Raw genomic sequence first — 11,130 nt, 5'->3', positions numbered from 1 at the left:
AAGCAGGAAGTAGGGTATTACCTCCATAGAGAGGGCCCGAACCTGGATAAACATTGTGTCCCCTATCTCCTGTTACCATCAACCTTAGACGCACAGTTCAGGACGCCCTACCCGAGATCCGCCGGTTTTGACACCGACAGCCCCCCTTTTCCTTCTCTTCCTCTTCCTTCTTCTCCTACTCCAACTAGGAAAGGGGGAAACCTACTCCTACTTGGAGTAGGAACCCCCCCCCCTTAGGGCGCGCCCCTTGAGGCCGGCCCTCCTCCTCCTCCCCTCCTTTATATACGGGGGAGGGGGCACCCCATAGACACACAAGTTGATTTCTTAGCCGTGTGCGGTGCCCCCCCTCCACAGATTTCCACCTCGGTCATATTGTCGTAGTGCTTAGGCGAAGCCCTGCGTCGGTAACTTCATCATCAACGTCAACACGCCGTCGTGCTGACGAAACTCTCCCTCGACCTCAGCTGGATCTATAGTTCGTGGGACGTCACCGAGCTAAACGTGTGCAGATCGCGGAGGTGCCGTGCGTTCGGTACTTGATCGGTTGGATTGCGAAGACGTTCGACTACATCAATCGCGTTAATAAACGCTTCCGCTTTCGGTCTACGAGGGTACGTGGACACACTCTCCCCGCTCGTTGCTATGCCTCTCCTAGATAGATCTTGCATGATCGTAGGAAAATTTTGAAATACTACGTTCCCCAACAGTGGCATCCGAGCCAGGTCTATGCGTAGATGTTATATGCACGAGTAGAACACAAAGAGTTGTGGGCAATAATAGTCATACTGCTTACCAGCATGTCATACTTTGATTCGGCGGTATTGTTGGATGAAGCGGCCCAGACCGACATTACATGACCGCGTTCATAAGACTGGTTCTACCGCCGTGCTTCGCACACAGGTGGCTAGTGGGTGTCTGTTTCTCCAACTTTAGTTGAATCGAGTGTGACTACGCCCGATCCTTGTTGAAGGTTACAACAGCGCACTCGACGAAAAATCATTATGGTTTTGATGCGTAGGTAAGAACGGTTCTTGCCACGTAAAACTTGCAACAACAAAGTAGAGGACGTCTAACTTGTTTTTGCAGGGCATGTTGTGATGTGATATGGTCAAGACGTGATGATATATAAATTTTTGTATGAGATGATCATGTTTTGTAAAAGTTATCGGCAACTGGTAGGAGCCTTATGGTTGTCGCTTTATTGTATGAAATGAAATCGCCACGTAATTGCTTTACTTTATCACTAAGCGGTAGCGGTAGTCGTAGAAGCAATAGTTGGCGGGACGACAACGATGCTTCGATGGAGATCAAGGTGTCAAGCCGGTGACGATGGTGATCATGATGGTGCTTTGGAGATGGAGATCAAAGGCACAAGATGATGATAGCCATATCATATCACTTATATTGATTGCATGTGATGTTTATCCTTTATGCATCTTATTTTGCTTAGTACGGCGGTAGCATTATAAGATGATCTCTCACTAAATTTCAAGGTATAAGTGTTCTCCCTGAGTATGCACCATTGCAACAGTTCGTCGTGCCGAGACACCACGTGATGATCGGGTGTGATAAGCTCTACGTTCACATACAATGGGTTCAAGCCAGTTTTGCACACGCAGAATACTCGGGTTAAACTTGACGAGCCTAGCATATGCAGATATGGCCTCGGAACACTGAGACCGAAAGGTCGAGCGTGAATCATATAGTAGATATGATCAACCTAGTGATGTTCACCATTGAAAGCTACTCCATCTCACGTGATGATCGGACATGGTTTAGTTGATTTGGATCACGTGATCACTTAGATGATTAGAGGGATGTCTATCTAAGTGGGAGTTCTTAAGTAATATGATTAATTGAACTTTAATTTATCATGAACTTAGTACCTGATAGTATTTTGCATGTCTATGTTGTTGTAGATCAATGGCCCGTGCTACTGTTCCTTTGAATTTTAATGCGTTCCTAGAGAAAGCTAAGTTGAAAGATGATGGTAGCTACTACACGGACTGGGTCCGTAACTTGAGGATTATCCTCATTGTTGCACAGAAGAATTACGTCCTGGAAGCACCGCTAGGTGCAAGACCCGCTGCAGGAGCAACACCAGACGTTGTGAACGCATGGCAGAGCAAAGCTGATGACTACTCGATAGTTCAGTGTGCCATGTTTTACGGCTTAGAACCGGGACTTCAACGATGTTTTGAACATCATGGAGCATATGAAATGTTCCAAGAGTTGAAGTTAATATTTCAAGCAAATGCCCGGATTGAGAGATATGAAGTATCCAATAAGTTCTACAGCTGCCGAATGGAGGAGAATAGTTCTGTCAGTGAACATATACTCAAAATGTCTGGGTATCATAATCACTTGACTCAGCTGGGAGTTAATCTTCCAGTTGATAGTGTCATTGACAGAGTTCTTCAATCACTGCCACCAAGCTACAAAAGCTTTGTGATGAACTATAATATGCAAGGGATGGATAAGACAATTCCCGAGCTCTTCGCGATACTAAAGGCAGCGGAGGTAGAAATCAAGAAGGAGCATCAAGTGTTGATGGTCAACAGGACCACTAGTTTCAAGAAAAAGGGTAAAGGGAAGAAGGGGAACTTCAAGGAGAACGGCAAGCAAGTTGCTGCTCAAGTGAAGAAGCCTAAGTCTGGACCTAAGCCTGAGACTGAGTGCTTCTACTGCAAAGGGACTGGTCACTGGAAGCGGAACTGCCCCAAGTATTTGGGGGATAAGAAGGATGGCAAAGTGAAAGGTATATTTTATATACATGTTATTGATGTGTACCTTACTAATGCTCGCAGTAGTGCCTGGGTATTTGATACTGGTACTGTTGCTCATATTTGCAACTCGAAACAGGGACTACGGATTAAGCGAAGATTGGCTAAGGACGAGGTGACGATGCGCGTGGGAAATAGTTCCAAAGTCGATGTGATCGCCGTCGGCACGCTACCTCTACATCTACCTTCGGGATTAGTTTTAGACCTGAATAATTGTTATTTGATGCCAGTGTTAAGCATGAACATTATATCTGGATCTTGTTTGATAAGAGATGGTTATTCATTTAAATCAGAGAATAATGGTTGTTCTATTTATGTCAGTAATATCTTTTATGGTCATGCACCCTTGATGAGTGGTCTATTTTTACTAAATCTCGATAGTAGTGACACACATATTCATAGTATTGAAGCCGAAAGGTATAAGTTTAATAGATAATCTTGATCATAAACCCACAATTCATCGGATCTCGACAAACACACCGCAAAAAGTATTACATCGAATAGATCTCCAAGAGAATCGAGGAGAACTTTGTATTGAGATCCAAAGAGAGATAAGAAGCCATCTAGCTAATAACTATGGACCCGAAGGTCTATGGTAAACTACTCACACATCATCAGAGAGGATATGGTGTTGATGTAGAAGCCCTCCGTGATCGATTCCCCCTCCGGCGGAGCACCGGAAAAGGCCCCAAGATGGGATCTCACGGGTACAGAAGGTTGCGGCAGTGGAAAAAGTGCTTCATGGCTCCCCTGGATGTTTTCAGGGTATAAGAGTATATATAGGCGAAAGAAGTAGGTCGGTGGAGCTGCGAGGAGCCCACGAGGGTGGGGGCGCCCACACCCCTGGGGCGCGCCTCCCTGCCTCGTGGCTTCCTCGCTGCTTCCTTGACTTCCACTCCAAGTCTCCTGGATCGCGTTTGTTCCAAAAACGATCCTTGCGAAGGTTTCATTCCGTTTGGATTCCGTTTGATATTCCTTTTCTGCGAAACACTGAAATAGGCAAAAAACAGCAATTTGCACTGGGCCTTCGGTTAATAGGTTAGTCCCAAAAATAATATAAAAAGGTATATTAAAGCCCATTAAACATCCAAAACAGATAATATAATAGCACAGAACAATCAAAAATTATAGATACGTTGGAGACGTATCAAGCATCCCCAAGCTTAATTCCTGCTCGTCCTCGAGTAGCTAGGTGAATGGTAAAAACAGAATTTTTGATGTGGAATGCTACCCAACATAATTTTCAATGTAATTATCTTTATTGTGGCATGAATGTTGATATCCAAAAGATTCTAGATAAAGTTTTATTATTGACATAAAAATAGTAATACTTCAAGCATACCAACCAAGCAATTATGTCTTATCAAAATAACATAGCCAAAGAAAGCTTATCCCTACAAAATCATATAGTTTAGCCATGCTTCATTTTCGTCACACAAAATGCTCCCATCATGCATAACCCCGATGACAAGCCGAGCAATTGGTTCATACTTTTTAACGCGCTTCAGCCTTTTCAACCCTCACGCAATACATGAGCACAAGCCATGGATATAGACTATGGGTGGAGTAGAGTATGATGATAGGGGTTTTGTGAGAAGACAAAAAAGGAGAAGTCTCACATTGGCGCGGCTAATCAACGGGCTATGGAGATGCCCATCAATTTATGTCAATGCGAGGAGTAGGGATTGCCATGCAACAGATGCACTAGAGCTATAAATGTATGAAAGCTCATCAAAAAGAAACTAAGTGGGTGTGCATCCAACTTGCTTGCTCACGAAGACCTAGGGCATTTTGAGGAGGCCCATCATTGGAATATACAAGCCAAGTTCTATATTGAAAAATTCCCACTAGTATATGAAATTGACAAAATAAGAGACTCTCTATCATGAAGATCATGGTGCTATTTTGAAGCACGAGTGTGGAAAAAGGATAGTAACATTGTCCCTTCTCTCTTTTTCTCTCATTTTTTCTCTTTTTTTATTTGGGCTTCTTTGGCCTCTTTTTTTATTTGGGCTTCTTTGGCCTTTTTTTTATTTTTTTATTCGTTCGGAGTCTCATCCTGACTTGTGGGGGAATCATAGTCTCCATCATCCTTTCCTCACATGGGACAATGCTCTAATAATGAAAATCATCACACTTCTATTTACTTACAACTCAAGAATTACAACTCAATACTTAGAACCAAATATGACTCTATGTGAATGCCTCCGGCGGTGTACCGGGATATGCAATGAATCAAGAGCGACATGTATGAAAGAATTATGAAGGTGGCTTTGCCACAAATACGATGTCAACTACATGATCATGCAAAGCAATATGACAATGATGGAGCGTGCCATAATAAACGGAACGGTGGAAAGTTGCATGGCAATATATCTCGGAATGGCTATGGAAATGCCATAATAGGTAGGTATGGTGGCTGTTTTGAGGAAGATATAAGGAGTTTTATGTGTGATAGAGCGTATTATATCACGGGGTTTGGATGCACCGGCGAAGTTTGCACCAGCTCTCAAGGTGAGAAAGGGCAATGCACGGTACCGTAGAGGCTAGCAAATTGCGTAAAGGTAAGAGTGCGTATAATCCATGGACTCACATTAGTCATAAAGAACTCATATACTTATTGCGAAAGTTTATTAGCCCTCGTAGCAAAGTACTACTACGCATGCCCCTAGGGGGGTAGATTGGTAGGAAAATACCATCGCTCGTCCCCGACCGCCACTCATAAGGAAAGCAATCAAAGAACACCCCATGCTTCAAATTTGTCACACAACATTTACCATACGTGCATGCTACGGGACTTCCCAACCTCAACACAAGTATTTCTCAATTTCATAATTACCCAACTAGCATGACTCTAACATTACCACCTTTATATCTCAAAACAATTATCAAGTATCAAATTTATCATAGTATTTAATGCACTCTATATGAAAGTTTTTATTATACCCATCTTGTATGCCTATCATATTAGGACTAATTTTATAGCCAAAGCAAATTACAATGCTGTTCTAAAAGACTCTCAAAATAATATAAGTGAAGCATGAGATATCAATAATTTCTACCAAATAAAACCACCACCGTGCTCTAAAAAGATATAAGTGAAGCACTAGAGCAAAATTATCTAGCTCAAAAGATATAAGTGAAGAACATAAAGTATTCTAATAAATTCCGATTCATGTGTGTATCTCCAAAAGGTGTGTACAGCAAGTATGATTGTGGTAGACTAAAAAGCAAAGACTCAAATCATACAAGACGCTCCAAGCAAAACACATATCATGTGGTGAATAAAAATATAGCATCGAGTAAAATTACCGATAGACGAAGACGAAAGAGGGGATGCCTTCCGGGGCATCTCCAAGCTTAGGCTTTTGGTTGTCCTTGAATTTTACCTTGGGGTGCCTTAGGCATCCCCAAGCTTAGGCTCTTGCCACTCCTTGTTCCAAAATCCATCAAATCTTTACCCAAAAACTTGAAAACTTCACAACACAAAACTCAACAGAAAATCTCATGAGCTCCGTTAGTGTAAGAAAACAAACCACCACTTTAAGACACTGTAATAAACTAATTCTTTATTTATATTGGTGTTAAACCTACTGTATTCGTGGCTCCCCTGGATGTTTTCAGGGTATAAGAGTATATATAGGCGAAAGAAGTAGGTCGGTGGAGCTGCGAGGGGCCCACGAGGGTGGGCGGCGCGCCTCCCTGCCTCGTGGCTTCCTCGCTGCTTCCTTGACTTCCACTCCAAGTCTCCTGGATTGCGTTTGTTCTAGAAACGATCCTCGCGAAGGTTTCATTCCGTTTGGATTCCGTTCGATATTCCTTTTCTGCGAAACACTGAAATAGGCAAAAAAAACAGCAATTTGCACTGGGCCTTCGATTAATAGGTAGTCCCAAAAATAATATAAAAAGGTATATTAAAGCCCATTGAACATCCAAAACAGATAATATAATAGCATGGAACAATAAAAAATTATAGATACGTTGGAGACGTATCAATGTCTCTTACTGATTTACCGCTATCGTTTTGGGGTTATGCTTTAGAGACGACTGCATTCACGTTAAATAGGGCACCATCTAAATCCGTTGAGATGACACCATATGAACTGTGGATTGGCAAGAAACCCAAGTTGTCGTTTCTTAAAGTTTGGGGCTGCGATGCTTATGTGAAAAAAGCTTCAACCTGATAAGCTCGAACCCAAATCGGAGAAATGTGTCTTCATAGGATACCCAAAGGAGACTGTTGGGTACACCTTCTATCACAGATCCGAAGGCAAGATATTCGTTGCTAAAAATGGATCCTTTCTAGAGAAGGAGTTTTGCTCGAAAGAAGTGAGTGGGAGGAAAGTAGAACCTGGTGAGTTAACTGTACCTGCTCCCTTATTGAAAAGTAGTTCATCACAGAAATCAGTTCGTGTGATTCCTACACCAATTAGTGAGGAAGCTAATGATAATGATCATGAAACTTCTGATCAAGTTACTACCGAACCTTGTAGGTCAACCAGAGTAAGATCCGCACCAGGGTGGTACGGTAATCCTGTTCTGGAGGTCATGTTAGTTGACCATGACAAATCTACGAACTATGAGGAAGCGATGATAAGCCCAGATTCCGCGAAATGGCTTGAGGCCATGAAATCTAAGATGGGATCCATGTATGAGAACAAAGTGTGGACTTTGGTTGACTTGCCCGATGATCAGCAAGCCATAGAGAATAAATGGATCTTCAAGAAGAAGACTGATGCTGACGGTAATATTACTGTCAACAAAGCTCGACTTGTTGCAAAAGGTTTTCGACAAGTTCAAGGAGGTTACTACGATGAGACCTTCTCACACGTAGCGATGCTTAAGTTCGTCCGAATCATGTTAGCAATTGCCGCATTTTATGATTATGAAATTTGGCAAATGGATGTCAAAACTGCATTCCTGAATGGATTTCTGGAAGAAGAGTTGTATATGATGCAACCCGAAGGTTTTATCGATCCAAAGGATGCTAACAAAGTGTGCAAGCTCCAGCAATCCATTTATGGACTGGTGCAAGCATCTTAGAGTTGGAATAAACATTTTGATGGTGTGATCAAAGCATATGGTTTTATACAAACATTTGGAGAAGCCTGTATTTACAAGAAAGTGAGTGGGAGCTCTGTAGCATTTCTAATATTACATGTGGATGACATATTATTGATTGGAAATGATATAGAATTTCTGGATAGCATAAAAGGATACTTGAATAAGAGTTTTTCAACGAAAGACCTCGGTGAAGCTGCTTACATATTGGGCATCAAGATCTATAGAGATAGATCAAGACGCTTAATTGGAGTTTCACAAAGCACATACCTTGATAAAGTTTTGAAGAAGTTCAAAATGGATCAAGCAAAGAAAGGGTTCTTACCTGTGTTACAAGGTGTGAAGTTGAGTCAGACTCAATGCCCGACCACTGCAGAAGATAGAGAGAAAATGAAAGTCATTCCCTATGCTTCAGCCATAGGTTCTATCATGTATGCAATGTTGTGTACCAGACCTGATGTGTGCCTTGCTATTAGTTTAGTAGGGAGGTACCAAAGTAATACAGGAGTGGATCACTGGACAATGGTCAAGAACATCCTCAAATACCTGAAAAGGACTAAGGATATGTTTCTCGTTTATGGAGGTGACAAAGAGCTCGTCGTAAATGGTTACGTCGATGCAAGCTTTGACACTGATCCGGATGACTCTAAGTTGCAAACCGGATACGTGTTTATATTGAACGGTGGAGCTGTCAGTTGGTGCAGTTCTAAGCAAAGCGTCGTGGCGGGATCTACGTGTGAAGCAGAGTACATAGCTACTTCGGAAGCAGCAAATGAAGGAGTCTGGATGAAGGAGTTCATATCCGATCTAGGTGTCATACCTAGTGCATCGGGTCCAATGAAAATATTTTGTGATAATACTGGTGCAATTGCCTTAGCAAAGGAATCCAGATTTCACAAGAGAACCAAGCACATCAAGAGATGCTTCAATTCCATCCGCGATTAAGTCAAGGAGGGAGACATAGAGATTTGCAAGATACATACGGATCTGAATGTTGCAGACCCGTTGACTAAGCCTCTCTCACGAGCAAAACATGATCAACACCAAGACTCCATGGGTGTTAGAATCACTACTATGTAATCTAGATTATTGACTCTAGTGCAAGTGGGAGACTGAAGGAAATATGCCCTAAAGGCAATAATAAAGTTGTTATTTATATTTCCTTATATCATGATAAATGTTTATTATTCATCCTAGAATTGTATTAACCGGAAACTTAGTACATGTCTGAATACATAGACAAACAGAGTGTCACTAGTATGCCACTACTTGACTAGCTCGTTAATCAAAGATGGTTAAGTTTCCTAGCCATAGACATGAGTTGTCATTTGATGAACGGGATCACACCACTAGAGAATGATGTGATTGATAAGACCCATCCGTTAGCTTAGCACGGTGATCGTTTAGTTTGTTGCTATTGCTTTCTTCATGACTTATACATGTTCCTATGACTATGAGATTATGCAACTCCCAAATACCGGAGGAACACTTAGTGTGCTATCAAACGTCACAACATAACTGGGTGATTATAAAGATGCTCTACAGGTGTCTCCGATGGTGTTCGTTGAGTTGGCATAGATCGAGATTAGGATTTGTCACTCCGATTGTCACAGAGGTATCTCTGGGCCCTCTCGGTAATGCACATCACTATAAGCCTTGCAAGCAATGTGACTAATGAGTTAGTTACGGGATGATGCACTACAGAACGAGTAAAGAGAATTGCCGGTAACGAGATTGAACTAGGTATGATGATACCGACAATCGAATCTCGGGCAAGTAACATACTGATGACAAAGGGAACAACGTATGTTGTTATGCGGTTTGACCGATAAAGATTTTCGTAGAATATGTAGGAACCAATATGAGCATCCAGGTTCCGCTATTGGTTTTTGACCGGAGATGAGTCTTGGTCATGTCTACATAGTTCTCGAACCCGTAGCGTCCGCACGCTTAACATTCGATGACGATCGGTATTATGAGTTTATGTGTTTTGATGTACCGAAGGTAGTTCAGAGTCCCGGATGTGATCACGGACATGACGAGGAGTATCAAAATGGTCGAGACATGAAGATTGATATATTGGAAGGTTATGTTTGGACACCGGAAAGGTTTTGGATAGGTTCGGGCATTTTTCGGAGTACCCGGGGGTTACCGGAACCCCCCGGGGGGTTGTTGGGCCTTCATGGGCCATAGTGGAAGAGAGGAGGAGGCGGCCAGGTGTGGCGCGCGCCCCCCTAGGCCCAATCCGAATTGGGGTAGGGTTTGGGGGGGGCCCCTTTTCCTTCTCTCCCTCTTCCTCTTCCTTCTTCTCCTACTCCAACTAGGAAAGGCGGAAACCTACTCCTACTGGGAGTACGAATCCCCCCTTAGGGCGCGCCCCTTGAGGTCGGCCCTCCTCCTCCTCCCTTCCTTTATATACGGGGGAGGGGAGCACCCCATAGACACACAACTTGATTTCTTAGCCGTGTGCGGTGCCCCACTCCACAGATTTCCACCTCGGTCATATTGTCGTAGTGCTTAGGCGAAGCCCTGCGTCGGTAACTTCATCATCACCGTCAACACGCCGTCGTCCTGACGAAACTCTCCCTTGACCTCAGCTGGATCTAGAGTTCGTGGGACGTCACCAAGCTGAACGTGTGCAGATCACGGAGATGTCGTGTGTTCGGTACTTGATCGGTTGGATCGCGAGGACGTTCGACTACATCAACAACATTACTAAACGCTTCCGCTTTCGGTCTACGAGGGTACGTGGACACACTCTCCCCGCTCGTTGCTATGCCTCTCCTAGATAGATTTTGCGTGATCGTAGGAAAATTTTGAAATACTACGTTCCCCAAAAAGATTCATATATAGGACGATAGTATTTGGACACCGGAAGTGTTCCGGGGGTACCGGGTACATATCGGGTCACCGGAAGTGTTCCGGGGGTACCGGGTACATATTGGGTCACCGGAAGGGGTTCCGGGCACCCACCCGGCAAACTATATGGGCCTAATGGGCCAAGAGGGGAAACGCATCAGCCAGCAGGGGCTGCTACGCCCCCATATGGGTCGCACCTAAGGGAAAGGGAAAGAGGGGAAGAGAGAAGGAAGGGGAGGGATTCGGCCTTCCCCTTACCTCCCTCTTCCCTCCTCTTTCCTCCCCCCTCCTGTGGATATGGTAGGGGGGGCAATTCGACAAGGCCCCCAAGTAGGATTCCTCTTACTTGGGGCGCCCCATGGCTGTCCCCCTCCCCCTCCCACCTATTTATACGTGGGGAGGGGGCGCCTAGGCACACACCAACAAT

The sequence above is a fragment of the Triticum aestivum genome, chromosome 2D, assembly GCF_018294505.1.
Source record: "Triticum aestivum cultivar Chinese Spring chromosome 2D, IWGSC CS RefSeq v2.1, whole genome shotgun sequence".
Lineage (NCBI taxonomy): Eukaryota > Viridiplantae > Streptophyta > Magnoliopsida > Poales > Poaceae > Triticum > Triticum aestivum.
Note: the sequence above shows the minus strand (reverse complement) of the source record.